The sequence below is a fragment of the Idiotropiscis lumnitzeri genome, chromosome 5, assembly GCF_059441095.1.
Source record: "Idiotropiscis lumnitzeri isolate Australia: NSW breed Sydney's pygmy pipehorse chromosome 5, RoL_Ilum_1.0, whole genome shotgun sequence".
Lineage (NCBI taxonomy): Eukaryota > Metazoa > Chordata > Actinopteri > Syngnathiformes > Syngnathidae > Idiotropiscis > Idiotropiscis lumnitzeri.
Genome location: NC_142395.1, coordinates 17,223,698 through 17,248,190, shown reverse-complemented (window position 1 = coordinate 17,248,190; position 24,493 = coordinate 17,223,698). Strand labels below are relative to the sequence as shown.

The following is a 24,493-nucleotide window of genomic DNA, read 5'->3' as shown; positions in this document are numbered from 1 at the left end:
TAAAAATCTAGTAAATGACGTTATTCCAAATATGAATGTGAAAATTCCCCCAGGAACTCCATGATGTTACATATTTGTTGCTCGTTGCACACTTGAGTACAATGACAATAAAGGGATTTCTATTCTATTCTATTCTATTCTATATTTGGCAAAACCTAATATTTGGCAAAACCTAACTGTTCGAGCACCCGCTACCATTGAGACTCAGTACCTGGGCAAATTAAGAGTGACATTTAAAATCAATAAATAAACCCAAAAAAATAAAGCCAACATCATTCTAATTGTGGACTAAGTTATTTGAGAGTTGGTGTGAAAGTTGAACTTTTCTCTTTGGACTGTCAAAACAAAGTTATGATATTTTTAGGGCTTTGAAGTCTCATCCTCCTCTTATTAATTTTATTATTAGCTTTGGTGATTTGCTGACTCCTCAGGATTTCAAATGGCAATAAACTTGTTTCCTGGAGTTGTCACATGCTTCCTTGAGTTGTCACGTTCTGTTCTATTATTGAAACGCAAATGTCACCACCCGTGTCATTTATGAATTTACCGCAATACCAGGTGGTGTCACTATCGGAATAAATTAAATGGAGAGTCAGGTGAGTTTCTCACAGCTCATTTGAAGGTTCGAGCAACGGGTGAAAAGTGACGTTTTGAAGCCTTCGCTTCTGAGAGGTTGGCCGTCAGCGTGGCATATCGCGGCCGGGAATTCCCGCAGAGACGGCGCTCGCTTCCGGAGGGAACGCCAGCCAATCTCCTGCCACCTCGTCTACCTGGGAACAGCTGCAGACGCCATCTGCCCAATTTATTGTGGTCGCCCACCGCCCTGCGGGGGCGCTCCACACCTCCACTCTGACATTTGGAACCACCAGGCGTGTTCAACCCTCCTTTTTTTTAGGTTTGCGATATATATATATATATATATATATATATATATATACTTCATTTTGAGAAGATGTATTTTTAAATCTGTATTTACATGATATATTAACATATAAACACGTGGTCGCTCAAAATATCAAACCATTATCTGATCCGCTTATCCTCACGAGCGTCGTGGGCGTGCTGAGGCCTACCCCAGCCGGCTTCGGGAAGTAGGCGGGGTACACCCTGAACTGGATGCCAGACAATCGCAGGGCACACAAAGACAAACAACCGATCAAGCTCTCAATCACACCTAGGGCAATTTAGAGTGTCATTTTTTTCTTTGTAGTTTGATCTTTTTAAATCATTTATGAAAATGTACATGGTATATTCAATCTACTGACCAGCAAGGAAACAAGCAGCAAGTCAAATTAACCAATGAGCCTTTTTGGTGTGACAAAAAAACAAATAGGCGAGTTTAATGGCTTTGTCGGGACTCGCCTTGTTGTCGGTTCATGTTATTACTGTTCGTCTGTGGCAACAACTAAGCACAGTCAGCACATCCTGAGCTCTAAAATGATCTTAATTAGCATTGGCTCTTAATTGGAGTCCAGATTTTAGGGACATCTTCTCAGTTAATGGAGCCTGACAACGCCTGAGTCAGAGCTTTTACTTGTGTTGGTCAACAGATGGAGAGAAAACGACTTTTTGTTTTTTCACTTCATGTGCTGACAATGTATATGTAATGATATAACGTTAACCGACCTCCTGTTGAAACATTAAAGAAAAATCAGTCAGGTTCTAGGAAAATATTGAGTTTATAGGCATATAAGGACAAATTAAATATATATTAATATATAATGACATTTTGGTGTATATTTTATATTTTGACCAATTTGAAAAAAAATTGACCCTCCACAATTATTTTAACAAAGCAAATATTGTATTATGCAGCATGATTAGCATGTTAGCATTGCTTGGATTGCCGACGCTAACTGTTGCCTTTGGCTTCTTTACATGCTTGTTAAGTCCCTGCCCACAAGGAAACAAGTTTAAGGGTAGCTGCAATTTTTTTTTTGCTTTTTATTAAACATGTATATGTCTTGTCTTGCCAGAACATGTTTTGTGAGGCCAAAGGCGATTATTTTTTACACTTGGTTCCAGTGTGAACATATTTGAAAGCGCCGCCTTTGCGTTTAGATGTGTCCTCTCAGGTCAACCACTTGTGTCCAAATTAAATTTTGTTTTTCAATTTTACTTTCACAAATCAATACAACTGGTCAATCCCCATGGGTCTATTATTTATTTATGTATTTATTTATTACTAATTTTTAAACAAGTGTTGAAAATGAAAAAAAAAAATCCCTGACTCAATGATTCAATAAGCATGCCTCCCCCACCCTTTTAGTGTGACGGTTTGGAGATGCAAGGATTCCGCCCGACGGCAGCAATATGCATTGTTCTTGAGCAAATGACGAGGTTTTTGTGTGACCATGTGCTGACACCGCCAACAAGATTAATAACAATGGTGATCACTATGTCGCCTGTACCTTGGTTGTGAGCTTTCGTCCCAAAGCAGAAGTCAATAGTCAAGTCAATTTTATTTGTATAGCCCTTAATCACAGACAGTCTCAAAGTCAAGTTCTTCGTCAGGCCACACAATTTCTTCCTTTCTTGGTCTTTTTAACGTTCCCCGTCATTGTTTTAAGTGCAGGTTTACATCCAACGACTTCTTGTGCTGTTTTTGGTGCGTTCACCGTGGAGTATTGCAGCGCCACTTCAGCGTTTCGGCGTCTGTGTGGTCACACGCAAATGAGTCATTTTTAAAAAACAAAAAAGAAACGAAAAGACGTCGGCTCCATTTCTTTGTAGCCTTGATCAGTAAATAAAAAAAATTGTTTGGGGTACTCTGCAATGTTCCCGTTATTCTGCGACAGTCCATCCGTCAGTCCTGTGGGACAATTTAGTCAGAACAAGGTGCTTCCAAACATCCCTCAAATGACATTTAGCTTTTGTTGTCCTTCTCTATTATGAATTTTCCCCCAGTGAAGGCCTGACTTGTGTCTTTGATTAGATTGCCGTCGGGCTGATGCGGTAGCATTACTTACCTTAATGAGTCGCCGCTAATTGTAATGAATTACCCCTGGGTTTGATACATTAGCTCAGCCACAAACAAACACTTTGTTGTATGCAGCGACCACCCTCAGGATTGATTAAAAAAAAACACAATTAGGAATGAATACGTTTTGATTTTGCACGTGCATGACAAGTAGCGCAAGTCATGCCCTCAAAAAGTATTGAGCTGGACTCACAATGGGGGATTTTTTTTAAATGAAAATATGAAACATGATTGCCCTGTTTTTCCGTTCATTGTTGCCTGGAACAATTGTTAATCAAGGCGAGCGACCATCCAAATGTCCGCTGGAATTCACATTAAGAAAAACCTCATTATACTCTTGGCACACATGAATGTAGCAAAAAATGTGCTTTGACGGAGATATCAAGCCTTAGTTAATGCCTAAACCTGATCCTACTGGAACAAAAAAGTTGCTTAATGTTGCGTTCAGTGGCATTCTTCTTCCACCCCAAACTGAAAAGCCAAACCTACAACGACACTTATTCAAATGAACGAGGCAATTCCATACTTTGATGTTGGGACGTTTATCTGGCTCAGGGGCATTTTGACATCAATGAATTAGGAAAATGGCCCATATTTGTTGCTCTGGAGTGGCCATAAATCTGGCGGCTTTGCTTCGGCGTGCACCGTAATGGGAGATAAATGAACGGCAAGAGTCGAAACGCTCGAGTGTTCCTTTTCAAAGATCTTCACGTCTCAATCTTTTTGTTGTTGGTTGCTTCCTCTGCAGGAAGCCCGGCATTATTGTCTCCTCTCGTTACCTCAGAGGGCGCCATGCTTCGAGAGCAGGCATGCAACAGCGCAGCCGCCACTAACCCGCCTGAATTGGCCTGTCAGTCAGAGGAAGCGACTCTTCTTCGCAAGACACCGACTGGGAGATGTCAGTCTCGGTGCGTCTGCTTCTTGTTTGGTTCCGTTTCATCAGAAAAGCGTTCAGCCGTGGCCAGGACAACGGTGAGGGAGTTGACGCAAGCGTTTATGTTGGGTTCAAAGAAAACTATGTTCAAGCAAAAAAAATATACAATTAAAAACGTCATGACAAAATAGTATACAGACAAACTAATTCCTGATCTGAAAAAATATTATCCATCAAGCTTTTTTTCTCTATATGTGGATATTTTTATGTAAAAATACCTTCTTACAAAATGTTTACAGAGTTGCATTTTTTTTCTTTTACATTTTAAGCAAAAAAATCACACAGCGTATATTGACAAACTAATTATCAGAGGTGGGCGTGTCATTAAAGTTTGCCAGTTCGTCCTTCAGGCCACTTTTCCATCATCTTTAGTCCCTCATTAGTTCAAGCCTATCCAAAGCTGTAAGCGTCACTTTGTCACTCTTTAACAGCGCTTCCGTAATCGCTAAATAACAGTTTGTCATGACTCTTTTAGAACTGACAATAACTTAAACAGCCCGCCAGTCCGTTTTTTTCCTTTTTTTTTTTTTTTTTTAAACCACGCTCCTATCCCTCCTGCTGCTGTTTCTGCTAAATCCATCCACGATCTACGACGGCGCAGTCAGATTGCAAGTGAGCCTTCTTCTTCTTTTCTTAGTCTGGCGGATTTCAGCTCTTCGGTGCATACCGCCACCTAGTGTACAGGAAAGGCAAAGTAACTTGGCTGGCTATGTTATCTACTATAGGTCAAAGTGAAGAGCTTCGGGCAACTATTTTCCCGTTGTATATGCAGCAAATGCTGGTTGTTTGAAATGCTTTTTTGACTGGCTAACAATAACTAAATATATAAATAAATGGAAAGCCGTCATCAAGATCATAAACATGAGGTGAGACTTATTGTAGTCTGTTCCAGATTGTTTTTCGTCATTATGTTGTCATATAATTTTACGTTGTTGAAATCATCACAGATGAAGTGTGGTTGAAAATGGTTGGTTGCAAGTTTATTTATTTTACATCCTGCACAGCAATTAGTACCACCTGGTGGTATAGATACCAACTCACAGTAGGGCACAGTGGATCCAACATCTCCAAACTACTACGACAAATATGGCCACTGTTGTGTGTACTACGCAAGTAAGATAGTGTGTTTACTACTTAGACGGCGAGTCATACGAGGTGTCGTCTTGGAATTAATTAAAAGTCAGCAGCGTGAATCGTCAGAACGCTCATTAACGCCACCGCCGCCTGATGTGAATTTTGTTGACAAGCTATCAGCGCGGCGGCATCACTCAGGCACGTCAACACGCACACACACATACACACAGCGTAGTCAAGCGAGGCCAGATGAAGCCATCCCTCATCCAGTCCCAATGTTACCCCCTCCCCAAAAGTCCCTCAACCCCCCAGCACCATCGCCCTCGTGCTGCGAAACATTAAATTTCTCCTTCAATCTTCTCGCTGTAATTACGCCATATTAATATAATGTAATTGGGCGAGACAGAGCAGTGGGATGCAGTGACACACTTATTGACATTAGCGGGCCGTGTTACATTTCCATAGCTTCTATTAAAAAGGAGAGAGAGTGAGAGAGAGAGAGAAAGAGAGAGAGGCCAGGCCTAATTAGGGTTTGATTACTAATCACTCCCGGTATTTCTATCTGCGTTGTGTTTATTTCTCTTTTACGAGGTAGCGGTTTTCATAGATAACTGTCAGAACGAGCCATCAAATTAATTTAATGACATTGCACATGCGCCCATGATTGCAGAGGCCTTTTTTTTTTAAATCAATGGATTAGATCTCGTTTTTTTTCGACTGTGTATGCCGGGTAACGTGTGAGTCATCATCAACACCGCTTATCCTGTACAGCACAGGTGTCAAACTCAAGCCCTGAGGGCCAGATATGGCCCACTACCTCATTTTATGTGGCCCGCGAAGGGCAAATCATGTTCGTCAACTTCCTGTTTCTAGCACATTTTCTTTTAACAACATTGAGATATGTGATACTGCCAATTATTTGTTACCAATTCTCCCCGTTTAAAATAAATTGCAATATTGTTGAACAAACAATTACTGGCTTCTAATTTCAAAACTGGCTTTCCCTAAATTTCTTGTGTGTAATTGATAACGTAAGGTTGATCATACAGTTATATGCGTTCACAGTCAAAACGACACTGAATGAAACCATAACTACGATGTGGCCCGTCCACAAAATTTAGTTTGACACCCCTATTGTACAGCCTTGCAAGGGTTGCTGGAGCCTATCCCTAGGCGAAAGGTGGACTACACCCTAAGCAGGTCGCCAGCCAGTCAGATCAGCAAGTTGGATCACCAATCTCCCCATGATCACTTTTGTTGACAGTCAGAGTGTCTTGTGGAAAAGAGACACTCTGGAAGTCATTTGCAAATTAATAACTAATGGAAATGAGCATAAGCTGTTTGATGATTTTGTGGATTTTCACTACACTTATAAACTCGGCCTAACATTAGCTATTCATCCTCTAGCCCAATAATTGGACAATCAAAAGAATTGAAGAAAACTGTGTCCAGAAGTTCCTTCATTATTCTTCGTCATGATTCTGACAACATCCAGACTTGTCAGCTTGAAATTCACAGAAAATAATTCACTTCAGTAGTGCAATTGTTTTGTATTCTTCATTTTTTTTATCCCCCATAGTTTCTGACATATTTAAATTATACTTAAAATTTGTTTTGGGGATATTGTCATCAGAGCTTAGTCCCTGAACCATGAAAATAGAAAAGCTTAACTGCATGATAAATGTTTCATTTGCGGTTCGCATCGCTTGAGAGTTAAACAAAGGTTGTAGAAAAAAAAATGCATTTTGAGTCACAGTGGCCACATGGTACTTCACCGTATCGATCATACAGCGATGGCAATCTCTCTGTCTGCTTGCCTGATTGTCTGTTTTCTCGTGACCACATCTCACAAAGTGATAAGACCTCAATTACCTGACAATGGAGCGCTAACGTGTCCGAGGCAGCCGGCCTGTTACTCGCAGGAATGAGTCTCGGAATGTCATCTCTCGCTCACATGATGACAAGTGCGCTTCACTGGCTACATTCTTTACCAGATGGAACACTCTTCAAACCTTTTGTAAAAGACAGCATTTGGGAGTATGACAGGATCCCTCTCCTGTTAAAGTTAAAGAGATGTTTATCAGGAAAATAAAATGTTTTTTTTTTTTAGGTACCATGGGTCAAGTTATAAAAATAATTGCCACAAGTAGCAGTTCCACTGGTCAACACAAAATTGTGTGGCACCGCCACAGGATGTAGGAAAACGTGTCAAGAACCCATCGACCAAATTTAACAGTTGACAAAGTCAAGAACTCGTACAAAATCCAGAATTGGCCCAAATGAGACCAATTCAGAAGCACATATCCCAGACAGATGTGCTAAATTTGTCTAGCTCTTCTGTCTAATGTGTGGAGTGTGGTTGCCAGGTAAAACAGCCCATTCTAGAAAAGAAGTTGCTCCTAGGTAGTATCGATTTGGCCATATTATCCCAGGCAATATGCATATCGCTAGGACTTTATATATATATATATATATATATATATATATATATATATATATATATATATAAATGTATATATATCCTGTGTGGAGTTTGCATGTTCTCCCCGTGCCTGCGTGGGTTTCCTCCGGGTACTCTGGTTTCCTCCCACATTCCAAAAACATGCATGGCAGGCCGATTGAACACTCGAAATTGTTTGTCTCTGTGTGCCCTGCAATTGGCTGGCAACCAGTTCAGGGTGTCCCTCGCCTACTGCCCGAAGATAGCTGGGATAGGCTCCAGCACCCCCTGCGACCCTAGTGAGGAGAAGCGGTATAGATTATATATATATATATATATATATATATATATATATATATATATATATATATATATATATATATATATATATATATATGTGTATTGAGGTACAGGCTAAATATCACAATAATATCAATAATAATATCAACATCCATATAGCATATTGCATGTTTTTCCAAAATTGACCAGGGAGCAGTTTGGCCGATATCATAACAAGGCACTCAAAAATAAATCTCAAGGAACAAACGTGAACGGGGAGCCCTCCCTCCATTTCAATTTGTAGCAGCCATTTGCCAATTTAAACGTGTCGCTATTAAAGCTTAGCACTTTTACTCCGTGTACCTCGCTGAAGGCCACCTCACACGGACCCCTTTTTTCATCCGCACAAATAGTCGAATAAATGGGCAGCCCACCCAAGCGCGCATGTTTCAACAACCGGCACGACAGCACAATGCCCACCGCCCAGGGGTTATTTTGCTGTTTGTCGACAGCGACAACCCGGGGAAGGGGGTCCCAGCCCTGCACTGTGGGATCGTTACTCCGATGGACAAAGCCTCCATTATAAATAGGCTCATTGAGCTCGCGGGCGGCACAGTCCTTTGTTGTCCAGACCTGCCCCTATTTGTCACATTGATCATTATACGTGTGGCCGGCGAGTTGCCGGTGGGGAACCGAGCGAGCGCAAAAGGCGCTTTGCAGGAATTGGAAAACACTTATTGACTCATCAGAGACATCTAAAACATGTATACGTTTATAGGATACACTTGTGTGCTCTTAAAGCAAAATCGTTTAAAGCGTAGCGTCGGGAGAGCGGCAGCAGTTGTGGCGACAGAAGACAGTGAGCCAAGGCTCATTAGCACTCTATAGAATTACTCACCAGCCACAATATTAGGTAGATCTCAGTCTAATGATAGCCATTAGGAGATGTAAAAAACGAAAAAAGTCAACTGGGTTAAACTTTCCTTTGAGGAGTTCAGGTGCAAGCCGTGGAAATGGGCGACATTCTGGGAAAAAAAGGCAAATCTCTGAGCAAAATGGCCACCTTCAGAGCCGTTTTGAGAGTATAATATTCTGCCTAAAATTTACTCGGAGAATTTCAAACTGAATAGTTTACTGGGACCAAATATTGTCTCATAGTAAAATGTTCTCGACGACATTTCCTGTGTACTTCCGCCAAACATGAGCCCCAATCGGAAGTAGGATGCCGACCCCACCCTTCCCTGCAAAAAGGTGACTCAATAGAACTTGGTACAAAGACAGAAAATAATGGGGCCTTCATAAATCATCAATTGATGAGCCAGGTGCAAATGTCTATCATAACAGGAAGCAGAAAAAAAGCTCAAAGAGCCATCGTCAAAATTGATCTGGATGACAGATTTTTTTTTTTTTTTTTTGGTTTGAAGCAGTTCTTTTTGGTTGCATTTCAGGGATCAACTACCTACTTGGGAATTCATCCAAAATGAGCCCCAATTACAAGCAGACACTCTGGAAAGAAATGTGCAAATTATGACATTAAGTTTGATGAACATTGTGAGGATTGACCAAAACTGTGGCCTAGTCACGTTCTTTACTTTAGGTCAACTTTGACCCCATTTGTTGGCCATTTCACAAAGCAGAATGCACTTGTGAGATATTTGGTGTTTTTTTTCCCCCCAAAGTTGCCTGCTTTCAAGCAAGTTGTTAACTATTTCAAAGTGTGAGAGTTCAGTGATTCCTTAAAGCAAACGCAATTGGAGACTCGTAATGATGAATAAGCTCACCAGTGATACGCCGGTGCAGCCTCTAGCAGCAATTAATACACACCTCCACCATAAAAAGTAGTACATTTGGAAAGTATACTTTTCATTCTGCCCTCGTCGCTCTGCATGTGTGCGCGTGTGTCAGTGTCTGTGTCGACCAAGGCCGGAACTTCACAGATGTGCTCCACGGGGCTCAGCATTGTTACGCCGCAGTCAGCAAGTTTCCCAGCACTGAGCATATGTGAGCACTCGGCCTGGAACGCATCCACGAGGTAGAACGCAGGAAGCATTGCTGACCCCGGACAAAACAACGTGTGTGTGTGTGGGGGGGGGGGGGGGGGTGCTTGTGTGTGTGCATGTGCAGAGGCGTCCATTTTGAGAGGATTAAAGTGCGGTGATAAAACCTTAACGACTCCCCGCCTATTGACCGGATGCCCGTGTTGCCATCGTCCACTTGTCCACATATCACGCACGCGCACATGAGTATCGTGCCAGATGACATTATGTCGAGCCGTAACGCTTTACGACAAACTTTAAAATAATAGCGTGTTTGGCTTGAAAATGCAACATCATGTACTGAGGACATAAAAGAGAACGAGTGACTAAAGGACAACACTAATTGTAACTTGAAAAAAGAAATGCTATTCAGGCTATAAACGAGGTGATGATCTACGAGAGGTCAAGCTGCTAAGTAACCGTACGTACAAAAAAAACATGTACTGTGGTAAACCGATAAGAATAGTAAAATTACAGGGTGATACACTGATCATTTTTGCAGAAAAACTGTGCAATCGTTTTAGAAAATCTCCAAATTTGGGACTTTTTTTTTCTCAAACATTCAATTTGAACATTTTTCATTTTTATACATATATCTTTTTTTTCCCTTTTCAGTGTGACCATATATTTCTCACATACAAAATGCCAGCCATAAAAATGGAAACAAAATAGTGAAGAGTTATACTACTAGTACTGCTATTGATAATAAAAACAACAACAACTATTATTATTATTATTATTTCATTGGAGAAAGACGACTTTTCTTATTCTGGTATGATGAAAGAAAATACAGTATTTCTTCCCCAAAATTATTTGTTATTCTGGCAACAAAAAAGTTGTTATTATAATTATATAATTGTATTTTGAGAAGATTACAAATATTTTTTTGCAAAGAAATCAGATATTTTTTCCCCTCTTTAAACATTACTTTCTTTAAAATGACAAAATATTTTTTTCTAAAAAATACTTTTTGGGGGAAAAGTTTGACCCTAATTTTTTGGGCCTTTTTGGTCTGGAAATGTTACTTGTCGGAGATTTCTTGAAACAACAATTCTGTATTTTCTTGATTTAAAATGTCATGTTTTATATAGGACCATTCTTGCTCAAAATCATTTTTTTTCCCATTCAATAAATATAGCTTTTTTTCTTGTAAAAAAAAAAAAAATATATATATATATATATATATATATATATATATATATATATTTTTTTTTTTTTTTTTCCTTCATTAAGAATATAAAAAACTTCATCATGGCGCTTCTACACTTCTAGCTGCCCTGCAGCCGTATCACATTAGCATTTCAATAAACTCTATGCCCGGTGCCGGCAATAAAAAAAAATAAATCCTGCTGACCTTTAAAGGCAGGCCAGCCTGTCATATCATTTAACCTCAAGACTGTAGCGCAAGTGCGAGAGGCATCGCAGCGTGTTGCAGCCCTCATTACAGGCCGCTCTGACAGAGCGACTCTCCTTAAAGCAAAGTCAGCCTTTGGCGACAGGACCAGCTCACCGTTACTGCCAAAGAAGCCTTTAATCAACTCTGCTTCACTGAAATTTGTCAGTCAAATTGAGGACTCAAAATGCATCTTGGGTCGCTCATGTGAAGATTTCTTTAAGTGACCGCAAACAATTATGAGTGTGAGTGGAACACAGAGATGGACAACTGGAGGCCCGCGGGCCTATCACACTCGTGAGGCTCCTTTCTTAAAACACACATTCAAACTTTTTTCCATGAAAAACAGGAGTAAACGAGGTAAACAGGAAGAAACAAAAAAAATTAAAAAAACATTGGAAAAAAAAATGAACCAAAAATCAGCCAATCATGACTCAGTTCCAGAAAACAGTTGAACAGTTGGTTGTTAACTGAGCCCGAAGCAAATCATTTTCAGTTGAAGGAAAGAGGCAAAATGGCAGCCCCTTGACAAGGCCAACAACGGGTGAATTTTGCTGCCTAACTCTATTTCCACAAACGTAATATTAATCAGAATGCCAAAGTTAGACTAGTGGAGGAGCATAGAACATATTATTGGAAAAAAAACATTCTAGGGTTGACTTCCCCTTTAAGATGCTCATCAAATTCTGACACCATGCTTCACTCATATTCTACAACATTGGCAAAAAAAAAATAAAAAAATCTGAAGATTCTTGGATGGCCTATCTGTTGAGGAATCCTGCTTTCAATTGCGGCTCATTTAGAGTAATATAAAGATGCCCCAAATATTTCAAACCAATATGTCCAACTTTGTGTTGAATTTCAGGCACAGCTCCTTGAGACTTTTCGCTGCCCCGTTATCATGGACGTGTCCACCCAATTTCTTATCCAATCTGTTAAACTTTTGTCCGGGTCATTTTTTTTTTCTAGTGTCCTGGAACTCTTGCCGAAAATATCTGCTAGACAAAATACCTTCCGAGTCGCCTGCCTGCCGTATCCCAACGACAAAAGACAGAAAGTTGCAGCCAAGGTCAGTGTAAAGAGGTCGTATTGGGTGTTTGTATTGGATTGTGCCCTGTCAGGTACTGATGAGCCCCACCGGGCTTTGTAAATCAAGCTCGCCGGCCCACTGAAAGCACGTCGTCCATCAGTGCAACTTCAGCTCGTCCTCGCGTTGTGCAAATTGATCACCTCGTACAAACATTGTCGCAGCTATATCCCAACTATTTTTGTACGCGGGGCAGAAAACGCAAACATGCAGCATAAATAAGATAGACAACACACACACATATACACGCCAAACACAAAATGGATGCGTGGCCTTTGGGTACGCCAATTGCATATTTTTGACAGAACAATTAGCATCCTGCAGACAGGCTAACCTTTAACACAATACATCACCTTCATTATTCCCGACCTTCCATATTGTTAGTGTGTGCGTGTGTGTGACTGTGTTGACGTGTTAAACTCACCTCCCCCTCCCCCGCCCAACCCCCCCAAGGAGTTTGGCGAGCATTTAATGCGGTGAAACAGGTGCAGCCAGACAGAAAGGCCAGCATCGTCTCAGCGGCGCACTCTGACCCCGCGAGCCAGCAGCTTTGTGAGAGGCGCAAATTGCTCTTGCCGTAACCAAGAGTAGCAACGCTGCAGCGTTGGCAGATGCACCGATTTGCTGATTATTTCTATTTACAATATATCGGATGGGGAAATCGTGACCTCTTTAAAGCAGGGATTTTCAACTGGTTAACAGCCAGGTAGTAAAAAAAAAACAAAAAATTAAGGCGTCTTTTGTTTCTTCCAAATGGCACACAATGAGCTGCTTTGCGTAAAGAAAAGTGAAAAAGTAGTTGCTCAACACCACACAAAGTGTTAGAGTTCAGTCAGGTGCTGAGGCATCAGCTTCCTCTGCTATTGCCGACAAGCGTTTTTTTGATACACACAAATTCACAAAATTACTGTTTTAATTATGGCATAAAGTTTACCATATTTGTTTTTGTCTTTCTAAAATTAACTCAAATTTAGGGAATCAGCCTGTCTCATGCAAATTGGGCCACTGCTCGACGTGCGGCGTATACTCCCGGGACAACGGTGAGTCCAGATTTCCTTCCCTTGACAACTCGGGTTCGAGCCTGACCCCTGTGACTCATGTTAATTCTATTTGTGAAGCGAGTGTGGGTAAGTTCTCGACGCCAATTGTCTGTCCCTAAAAGAAGTCCCTAAAATAACAATTTTGAAAAAACGATGACGGACTTGCTGACGGTCTTAAAACAGCTGTCGAGCTGTAATTTTGGCAATGACGGCGGGATGGACTGATGATGACAGATTTGGTAGACTTGAAATAATGACAGACTGACGATGACGGACTTGGTGGTCATCCTCCGGTGAATGTCGAATGACGGACCAAGCAGAATTGACTGACGCGCCCACCTCTTGTTGTGTAGCGGACTTTGTATGTAGTGTCGTGTTTTGTCGTACACAGTTACAGACAGTGCAGCCCATGGATGGATTCCACGTAAAAGTGGCTCTGGATCTTGGTCTAGCCTAACTGCCAGGAGGACTGCTTTAAGAAAAATAAAATAAGTGTTCATTATCAGAATGGTACCACTCCCACGAAAAAAAATGGTCTACATAATTCTTAAAAATTAAAAGACTGAACCTAAGGCTTTCAGACAGCATTTAATTGGTGTCTGATTACAGTTGGACTTGTGAAAAGTTTGAGGTATTGTAGTTGGTAAAGTTGCACATATAAAGTATTAAAAACTGAACTTTCTTTGCATGTGGGAGGTCCCTGCAAGCTCTGTGATGAGATTTACATGCTGTGCAGCCAAGCAGTTTATCGCATTGAATTTATCAGCGATATAAAAATGTACTTTAAGTAGATTTGCGGGCCGTTTGGATCACAAGCTACCCACTTTATCGCGGCCAAAGCAGAACTACTTAGCGCATATCCGCTTGCCAGGCCGCCTCGGCGCAGTAAGGCGGAACCACCCAGACATGAAATGTCATAAAGTCATTTATGATATTTCTCTCTTAAAGTGAACATGCAATAAAATACAGACGTAAATACAGGACCCCCGATAAATCCGGGGGCCCGTGAACCTGTTCGCCATTTTTGTGTATTTAATTTCACACGTATTTGCACAAGGAAATTACATTTGACTTATCTTCTACAGGTAAATATCAAACGCCAACATGACCCAGGAACTTATTCTCCTCATGCTATTCATGGAATCCCCCCCCCCAAAAAAAAAACTTCCAAGGGTGATTTCATTGCATTCGTCAGCTTTTCGGAGGGGCATAGCACCCTTTTTTGGCCTTGAAACCTGCCACCCAAAGTGGGTCATTGCCCTGAAGACAACTCATGCGCAAAACGCTTTTATCGATAGCAGGCTCCATGATGACGATCTGATTTTATGACCACTAAAATATGCAATTTCGCTATGATTAAATGAGCTTCATACAGTGAGACCCAGCTCATTACTCGGTGATATGACCCGTGGCCTTAGTGTTTGCCTTCACTCGGAAGGTTGCTTAAAGCTATACGAGAACAAGTGAAGGAGAAAAGCCAGGAGGAATTGAGGTAGGCAAGGTTAGCCGGGTAGGTGGGGAAGATAGGGGTGGGTAACTAAGATAGGGGGAGTAAGGTATGGTATGGTGATTAGGTCTTGGCAGGAAGTCATGGAAAATGCTAGGTAGGTGGGGTAAGGTAACTAGACAAAGTACAGTTTACAGTATGTCAGGTAAGCCTGGTATTTGAACAAGGTAGGTAGTTAAGGTAAGCTGGGTAGGTATGGTTAGGGTTAATAAATATCATTGGTAGGTTGGTAGGTAATACAGAGCACACATGCCCTAAATCAGTTCAAGCTGAAGTGAAAAGAACCTCAGTGGTTGTCTTTCCGACAAAGCCATCAGCAACTTTAAAGATCCGCATAAAGAATGCAACGACGGCCTTCCTTCCTACTCCACCAAGCATTCCCGGTTGGAAGGCAGGCGAGAGAACAGAGGCGGACAGCGGGAGAAGCCGCGGGTGCTGCCGACCTGCCCCCGCTGAGAATGATATGTACTCCACCACAGAGGCGGAGACGCACGTCCGGCGACTACTACAATATTTATCACGGGGGTTCTAGTAGCTGTAGACCCAAACATGTTGTTATGGATCAAATAACATTCTCCGCCCTTTCACAGGCTTCAGTTTATGTGCGCTGGTTGGTCAAAGACCCTGTGATGTTATCTGGGTTATGCAACCCACTCACCATCCAAACATGCATCCTCAAAGCGTCTTTTAAGGTCGCCTTTGTGTTGCTAATCATGCCACGGGGTTAAGTCCACAACGAAGCGAAAAGCAACAACAGCTGAAAACAACATTCGAAAGCCTATTTTCGCGTCATTTATTCCCATTTCTAGTCAGCATTTGTGAGAAGCGGCATTTTTGATAGCGTCATTGTATTCTATGATGGTTATATTGTAGTCGGAGAGGTATGGTAGGGTGTTGGGGTAGATATGGTTGTTTAGTTAACGCGAGTAAGTATATAGGTAGGTAAATTACAGGTAAAGTACGTAAGGTTGGTTCATAGAATAAGTAGGTAAGGTTTGATACGTAAGGTAGGTAGGTTACTGCCGGGTTAGAAAGATTAGATGGCCAATGGTACGTGCAGTACGTGCAAGGTGTGTTCGTATGTAAGGTGGTAGGTAGGCAGGCTGGTGGTTTATGGGGGTAAAGCAGTGGGCTCGCCCGCACGCACCTTGCCAAGTATATGTTTCCCCTCCTGTCACAAATCACCCACAGTTTTACTATTTAAGCACCATATTACCAATATAAACCATTAAAATGTCACCGGGAATAAAAAAAGGTATTTCACGGTTGACGTCACATATCATCATCACATCATAATTCAGAGCATGGGAGGAAGAGCGTGTGTGCGCTTGTGGGTGTGTGTGTGTGTGTGTGTTTGATGGGAAGCATTAAGATACCGCAAAACTGCAAAGTTTCACTTGAGAAGATTAATTTGTCCTCTCTTTTGACTTGATAACACACACTGAGTCATGTGGATGTGTTTTTCTTTTCTTATGAAACTAGGCAGCACAGTTAAGTAGTGTTCTGCAGAATTCCAAGATTTTAGATGGGGACCTCAGGTGCCCTGATCCTCACGCATTTAATCTCCCCATTTACATTTTTAAAGTCCCCAACCTTATGTAGTAGCATTGCGGTGGTAATCCAAACAACAATTCATTTTCCAAAATATTTGTTTGTTTGTGATCAACGGCACTGTATGCGGTAGAAAAGACAAAAGATGGAGCATAGTGCAAGCAAGCAGCTAATCGACTATCACAAAGCCAAGATAATTGTTGCTTTGCCTAATGATATCATTGTGAGTGTATCAATGCAAAGTGAGGAGAATGGAAAAGTGTGAAAGGCTACGTGGTCGTCATTGTCATTGCATGAAGCAAAACCGAGGGCCTCCTACACTCCGCTGCCGCTCGCCTCAATGTGGATTGAGAACACAATAGAAGACTTGACATAGGAAGCTGGCATATATCAGAATCACAAGGATGTACAGTTTACCACTATAAATAAATACCACATTTATGGAAAAGTCTGTCAATAGCAATACAATATATTCAAGCATCTGCTTGAGAGTTAAGAAGAAGCTAAGTGAGGTATTGTAAGGTAAGGCAGAGGTAAGGTGGGTAGGTAACGTAGATAGGTAGGCAAGGTAAATATACTGTGAGAGCAAAAATAAAAAAAAAATGTCAAAACAGAGAAATGCAGTTTAAATTGGATTTTTTTACTACTGCATTCAATAACAAGACTGAATCCTCCATCAAGCGTCTCCAGTTGCTCCAAAATGCTGCTGCTCGCCTCTTGACTGGTACTCGAAAGAGGGAGCACATAACTTCTACTCAGGCATGCCTTCACATTTTAGAGTTCTTTTTAAGATCCTATTGTTTTCACCTCTTTAAATGGTGTCACCCTACATTCCCTCTCTGAGCTTCTACACCCGTTACGCACCTCCATGGTGCCTCAAGTCTGCGGATCAGAGGTACAGAGGACAAAGCGAAGGCTCAGAGAGGATCGTGTCATTTTCGCTGCCAGTCCGTCTCTTCAGAATGACCTCACGCGAAACATTAGGCAAGCCCCCTAGCGTCCAATCTTTAAAATTCATTTTTATTCTTTGGCTTATGACTCAGCATGAGACAGATGCTTCAAAGCAGCTTTGTAGCCCGGGCCAAGATAGACCACTCGTCATGTCTGATAAGGCAGCTGGGTGAGGGTGCGAGAGGCTATCATAGTAACCTGTGTGCATGTGTCCACAGTCGCCATGTTGCAGCAGCAAAGTTGCAAAGGCCGAAGAATAAACAGGCTGACAAAACGAGCTGGTGTGTATACAGTACATGGACAACATTAGCGTCGGCCTACAAGCTGTCTGCTGTCAAACTGGAGCAGGCAGTATCACCATCTGCTACATTTGTCTGAGCAACTTAATTCAAGGTTGTCTGTTGCCTTTCACACCATTTAGTTAATTTTTAGTGGCTTATTTCTGGTCGTTTTGTTCATTTCCATTGAGCCACAAGGCGGTGGTAACGAGTGAGAGGAGCAATCAAATTGATTACATGAAAGATATGTTGAGAGTCTGCAGCTTTCTATGAAAAGGATACATGAATTTATTTTTTTTTTTTTACTTTGTGGATTATTTCTATGCTCTAGGACTGAATATGTCTCCAGTCCAGAATGCTCCAAAGGTTCCATTTTAGAAGAGGAAGATTTGTCTTTTATTCTCCATATACACACACAACGATCGGAACAACGGTTACAGCTGCCTGTGATGCTTCACAAGGCAGATAGATGGGAAATTGATGGTTTATTTATTGTTCTATTTATTCTAAAGTTCAAGGTGGTGTTAATCATGATTTGCTGGCAGCAGGAATGTTTGCCTTATGACACCTGACTTCTCACTTCTAAGTGCGACAAAGGAAAAAAAACATGTTTCAATCTTGAGTAGAGCAGTCACTCGTTAAATGCACCATACTTAAGTTTGGTTTAAGCACACTTTTAAATATTTACGAGATGACTCAAACTTACTTTTAGAAGACTTTTTTTTTTTGCCAGTCTCACTTTCGTGTTTACTCACGTCGCCCATAGTTTGACCTTTATGAGCTAACTGTGTGGATCGATAAGAAATTGCACCAACAAGCCTGAGCATCATTACAGCAGAACTACGGTTAAAAAAAAAAAGAAAATTTGCCAGATTCTCTGGTGACATCAGACAAATCAGGAAAGAGCCGAACACAGCTAACTCTGTCAGATAATTTTAGTCTGTACATTCAAAAGAACACGATTGGCGAATTAATAAAAAGTGGTTATTTCGCTGTGAAACTTTGTCCAGCCGAGCTGACAAACTCAGGTGGGGTTGCGTAATTTTCTATATGATGTAAATTTTAGGGTTATATTTCATGTAAACTTTTTTTAGTGAAAAGCTCTTTTCATCAGGTTCAGTCAAGTATGGCACATGCGTCATCCGTTGAAAATTAGTGCCTTGTTTGACCTCCAAATCCTTATATAGCTCCAAACAGCACAAACAAGCGCATATGTCTTTGTTTGAAACAAAGCGCTGCGCCGTATTGATTATTTGCCTATGCCAAACATCCGCTCCAACACGCCTTATCCATATTTATCACCAAAACAAGCACCTCCACGTGTTTGTTTTATTTTTTTTGCTGTTTTTTTCCCCCCCTTGCGACCACACGGGTGCAGATTGTTATGCATGGAGTGACACAACCTGCAGGCGCTGCTCAGATGCTTATCGCGGCAGCGCTCTCATCTGATGGCGACGCGTTGCTCGGACAAAAGGTGGCCCCTCCTAGACGCCGCTCATATCTGCTCTTTAACAATTCCATCAGCGGCGGATAAGCCGGCTCACAATAAAAGTTGCCATGAAAATACATGGAGGGATCTAAGCTAGCTAGCGGGGATGACGGATAACACAGCAGACGCTTGAATCATCAAAATGTGCTTTAAAAAAAATAAAAAAAATAGAGCGCATGTAAGGTGCGATAATACATGCTGAGAAATGTCAATGCAAAAGCTGCAAATACGGGAGATGGTTGCTAAGGGAATAGTAATGGCTCAACAATGAGTGTCTGCATTGTTTAGTTTCTGAAGAGAAGACAAACCACTTTACTAAAAAGAAAAACAAATACTAAAGTTATCTAACAAATACGAAAATACACCGTTACTGTCGCACTTTTCTAAAAAAAAAAAAAATTATACACTATTAATGTGACACTTGCCTAAATAGAAAACAAACTACTGGCGTGTCAGCATACCATGACACATTATTGAGACTGTTTTTCGTCATCAGCTGAGAAGGCCTTCCAGGACCTGACTCTCCACCACTGGTGTTGCATAGTATTGATTTGTACTTGTATCGTATTTTGAGCTGCACTGTATCGTACCGTTTCATTTTGCAATGTATCGCATCATGTCATATCATGCAATTAATTTTACTAAAGTGTATCGTTTTGCATATATTGATCATTTTGCAATGATCAGGCTGATGAATATTTATTTATTTTTGATCGTTGCAAAGTTCCCAAAGACCTGCAACCCATTTGGAGGAGGGTAGAGCAGGAGAGAGGCAGAGAGAGCGAGGGACTACTTTGCATGCTGCCAACTGACGACGGCGTCCCTGAGGGGGAGAACATTGGTGAGTGGGGACGGCTTTCTAGGTAGGAGGGAAGAAATCGCCTCCAGGTTGTACTCACACACACACACGCACACGCACCCCCACGCTCATCCATGACTTCACCCATCCTCAGCCCAACCTTTCTAAATGCACGTATGCCCATGTCTGCGGGGATTTATGACTTTTCACCTCAGCATCTGTTTGAGGTGGGGGCGTCATCTGCATGTCACTTTCGTGAACGCCATATATCACTCTCTCTGGTGGACGACACGGGGAGACTTGTAAACCAAGTGTAAGATTTGATATGATGAGATGCGATGAGATACGATACGGCGCAAAACAATATGAGCTGACATCATACAACAAAATGGATGATGGATGGTACACAATAAATGATGTGATCCAATGCAAGACCGTACAATATGATTTTGATATCACACAATACCATGGTACACAAAACAGTTCTATATGCTGCAATATGATCCAGTATAATGGGATATGTTGCTATACTATCTGAATTCAATCCGATACAGTAAACGATACCATATTAAGTAACACAATGTACAATGTCATTTGTGCCTTTTCTGTTGCCGGTCCTTCCCTATGGAATGAGCTTACATTAAATGTTAGGCAAGCCCCCTCTCTGTCCATTTTTAAAACCCGTTTGAAAACACATTTTTATTCTTTAGCTTTCGACTCAACATGAAACCGTCACTGTTCTGCTGTTCTTCCGGTATCTATAGTAGTGTTTTAATTTGTGTTCTTATTACCTGCTAATTTATATTACACCATATGGAAAGCGCTTTGTTACAGCTCCATCTGTTGTAAAATGCGGTATAAAAATAAAATTGCATTGTATTGTATTTGATATGATACAATATGTTACGACAAGATACTGTCCCATATGCTTGGATATAATGCAGTACAAAATTATATCATTTGATATGATTTGAAATTGAAATGCGATACATGTGTACAATGCCATACGATATGATATGAAGCAATGCAAAATGAGTCATTACGATCCAATTTGATCAAATACGAGCTGATGCAGTGACGCTATATGTTGGCCTAAATACAAGACAATATGATGCAGTATCATGGACCTTGCTCGTACAAAATGGCACAATTTGATCTGCAAACATATATTTAGACATACTTCAAGATCGAATATGATACAGTATGGTATACAATACTATATGAAGTGAAACGCAATGACAAACTCCCAATTGGATACGGTCAAATATGATACCCTGTAATACAATACAATGCGTTACGATATGATGTAATACAAAACGATACGTGATACGATATGACAATGTAAGCTGTGATACCATACAGTTGAATGTTGATATGACACACCCTGATGCAGTACAAGTGGATGAGCAAGGCATATTTGAGTTAGCCCTTGAATTCTTCCTATAAATTGTGTACCGGTGGGTTTATTAAAGCGGCTTCACAGTGGAGGAGCTCCATCTGAAATGACAAGTAAATTATGCCTTGTGCTGTAGGCTTAGAGGGAATTTAATGCACTCCTGAGCTAACATCGCAATGTTAGTCAAAAGGTAATTTGTGATATCAGATATCAACAGCATATGATATCAATGGTGATATCATACACTTATGCACGATACAGTACGAAACAATATAATCTGATATGTCAGATGGTATAATAAGCTACAATGATACAGATGGTGTAAAACGAGTCAATATGATGATACAGATGTGTTGCATTATGATATGCTTCAATACGGAGTGATACAAGACTCAAGGGGAACTGGTTTGAAATAAGAGCGATGACCAGTATGTTTGTGGCAGAATATGACGCTTTTTTGGAAGGCTACATTGCATCGAGGGAGAGGAGCGCAGTGTAATTCCCAGTAGCAACCATCAAGCAAAGAGCGGGAGGGTGAGATTGGGTGAGTAACCGAATGGCTGACACAACAGAATTTCGGGGGGCTTTTTGAAGAAAACATGAGCTGAAGGGAAGAAGATGTCAGCCAAAAGCAATTTCTCACTCGACTTTACGGCAGCTTACGAAACTCGGTGAAAGCACTTCATCAAACAGAATAGCCACTCATTTAAAAGCATTACCATATGTTAACTGATGTGTATCTGTCATAACAAGCCGTTGACAATACTAGCCCGTCTCTTCTTCTCTTGAGTAATAGCTTAAAAAAACACCATTCTTTTCATAGCTTTTTATTTAGAATTGTACTGCATGACAAAAGATGGCAAACGTGACAGTAGAGGTCAGTCTCGACCCTATCCAAGGCAATATACCATAAGGTGTGGTCCGATGTGATTGTGATGCCCCATGATATGAATGAAAACAATAGGGCCCAACACAATACAATACTACAGTATATACAATATAATATATGAAAAAGACTATTCCATGCAATACAATATACAATGAAATGAGGCACGATACACAAGACGATACAATACTGTAAGATACCATAAGTGATACTAAATGTTGTACTAAATGTAATCAAAAAACAACATCCCGATGATACAATACAAGACAAGATTTGATATAACACGACTTGATCTATTATCATAAGAAATGACAGAGCTTATGTGATACCGTGTGAAACAATAAGGAGCAAAATATCTAATTTCATATATTGTAACAAAATGCTAGCCCACAAAAAAAATATAAAGTGAAATAAAATATATTGCAAAGCTATTTGGGCCATGGTATGTTGCTGCCACTATATACATATATATATATATATATATATATATATACATATATATATATATATATATATATATGTGTGTTTTATGTTGGACTACAATTCTTCGGGCCATGTGGACCGCACAACACGTCATCTAACAATTACGGCTGGATGCATTGTTGCAAGACACAGAGGAATCAGCGCATCGTGCTGCTGCGGCCGCCTCACAACGCACCACAGACGGCCACAATTTCACCAGCTACCTGCTGAATTTCAACAGAGGCAAAGAGGAGGAAAATTGTCTTGGCCCAACCGCTGGGATTCAGAGGATCCCTGGCCAACAAAGATAGTCTCCCTGCGGCCTGTGAGAGTTTGTGCATCGTTCGAAAGGAGCCCACACTGTCCTGCAGGTTGAAGGCGGACTGTGTCCGTCATGACTTTGGAGTCTTATCACTTTGTGATCACCACTTTTTAACAACTTTCGGTGGTGTGTGACATTTTTTGTCTTTAAATCTTTAATACAATACGATAGGATACAATGTATTACAAAAACAATAAGTTTGATATGATTCGACACAGTCTGATATTCAATATGATGTGGTATTACACGCTGTGATATGATAGTCTAATATGAATCTATGTTCTGCAATACGATGTATTATAGGATGGTGTACTTTTTTTTTCTTATCAGAGTGTATGTCCAGACAGAAACAAAAAAGTCAGTGCGGGGATGAAGAAGGACAAACTGCACTCTTTTCAGTCCACTTGAGAATGAAGTAGCTCAAGAAGAAGAAAAAGTGAATTTGTCTTGGCAGGAGCACACAAGATGTCCAGCGGTGCGTCAGAGATGGATTTTTTTCCTGTTGGATGGAATAATGTGGTGTGTTCCTGACAGTAAACGCAGTCATCCTTCAGGAGACTCCGTGGCACAGACGACTCCTGCTGACTGATGGCACTGTCAAAGCGGTAAAAAAGAGACTCAAGCCCAAATGACGGCACAAGAATGCCTGGATCTCCAGTGTACAAATGTACAGTGAAATCGCAGGAAACTGGACAAAATGCTTGGTTAAAAAAAAACAAAAAAAAAACAATATTTAGAAAACGTTATTGTTGAAACACATTAATCTAAGACTCAAAAGGATCTAATTGGGAGGTCCAAGACGCCAAGTAGTGGAAAAAACATCGGCAATGTGAATTCCGCTTTAATCTGCCGTCACTCGTCAATGGTGACCACACAGAGACGCAACCCGGGAAGAGCAAAACAATAATTTCCTAGATTATAAAAACTGACATCGCCAATCACAGGGTACAAACAACCATTCACTCCTACGGACAATTTAGACTTCAACTATCCGACCATGCTGGTTTTTGGAATGTGGAGCATTCAAACTCATCAATGACGAAAAAAATCCCCCCACCGCGGTTCTTGTAATGTTTTTAATTCCAATACAACTTGTCAACTTGTCTTTCAGTATTTGTGGGAACAAATCTGAAGTGCAAACCTTAGGAAAGAGTCAAAACAGCAGTTCTGGGTCATACGTCTGCCTGGGAGCAGAAAGTCAGGCGACAGAGATAGGGTAAGAAATCAGTGCCAGATCCTCCGTCCCAGGAACAGGTGTCTATCCAAAGCAAACATGGTGAAGCGGCATTTAGCCGTTATGCTCCGTGCAAATGGAACTGCCAACAGAAGTGAAGCCAGCCTTTAAAGTGAATGTTTTTAAATCCAGGTTAAAAATTGTATCTTTATCCCCCCCCCTCCACCCTGTCTTTCATTAATATCACTTAAGCATTTTAAAATGAATTTCACTGTACGGTCTTTTAGTCATTTTAGAAAGCTGCTTTTAATTTCTCTATTTTACTTTGAAAAGTCTTTAAACCTACTTTTGTTTTCTCTGCTTTGCTTTTGAACATATTTAGCGGTTCTGTTTGTATATGCTCCGAGGTGTTGTG

The 24,493-nt window shown here is 40.9% G+C and overlaps 1 long non-coding RNA gene across 2 annotated transcripts in view; it reads right to left on the bottom strand.

Annotated features, from left to right (window-relative positions):
* Positions 1-24,493, bottom strand: part of LOC148337091 (uncharacterized) — a 205,694-nt gene that overhangs the window by 114,443 nt on the left and 66,758 nt on the right. The window contains exons 3-4 of one of the 2 annotated variants that reach the window (XR_015843211.1): positions 2,505-2,655; positions 2,412-2,444 (exon numbers count right to left, since the gene is read on the bottom strand). This is a non-coding gene — a long non-coding RNA (uncharacterized LOC148337091). Of the gene's footprint in view, positions 1-2,411; positions 2,445-2,504; positions 2,656-24,493 lie in introns of those variants that run through there. The other variant, XR_015843214.1, reaches the window with a different exon arrangement.